Below are 804 nucleotides of genomic sequence, written 5' to 3'. Positions count from 1 at the left end.
ACTGCCCAGAGCTGGAAGAACCAGAGTCCTCAGCACTGCCCTCAGCAGGTGATGGGGAGCGTTGGCTTCGGAGACACCGGTCCGATGCCACTAGCGCTCTCCGGCCTTTCTTTCGCTTCTTGTCTAGACTGTCTTTGGAAGAGACAGAGTCTGAACTGTTTGGGTCGGGTGGCATTTCCCCTTCAGTGGGCTCTTTTTCACCTGCTGTGCTGTTATTCTGCTCTACTTCCAAGATTTTGGGGAGGGGTGAGCTGACAAGCACAGCATCCTCTTGCTCAAGAGGGCTGTCACCCACCATGACCGATGATTCGGCTTCGGGTTTAGCATCGATGCTTTTGTTCACATCCCCACACTGTAAAGTGGCAGGGGGCTCCAGGGGGCTCTTCCCATCCATGGTGACGAGGGGCTCCAGGGGGCTCTTCCCATCCATGGTGGCAGGGGGCTCATCAGGAGGCTGTGAGCCTGGAGAGCATGCAGAGGGCTCTGCCAGACACTGCCCACAGAGCTCAGCATCCCCTGAGCCTGGAAGCTGGGCAGGATCCCTGGCACCATCACAGGGCAGAGGTGCTGTGTCTGTAGCAGCAGAGGGCTGTGAGGAGGACTTTGGCTCTGGACTGGCAGGGGGGTCTGGAATAGTTTGTATGTCAGAGCCTGGACAACCTTCCTCCTCACCGTGTGCTTTTGAGACCGAAAAGGCAGCGATATCAGCAGCCTGTCTGCTGCTGCTGCCATCCCCAGAGGAGCCCAGGCTACTGCCAGCCTCCCAGGTGACAGTGCCTCCAACTGTGGCACTGAGGGGAGGGG

Source organism: Geospiza fortis, unplaced genomic scaffold, assembly GCF_000277835.1.
Source record: "Geospiza fortis unplaced genomic scaffold, GeoFor_1.0 scaffold130, whole genome shotgun sequence".
Classification (NCBI taxonomy): domain Eukaryota; kingdom Metazoa; phylum Chordata; class Aves; order Passeriformes; family Thraupidae; genus Geospiza; species Geospiza fortis.
Note: the sequence above shows the minus strand (reverse complement) of the source record.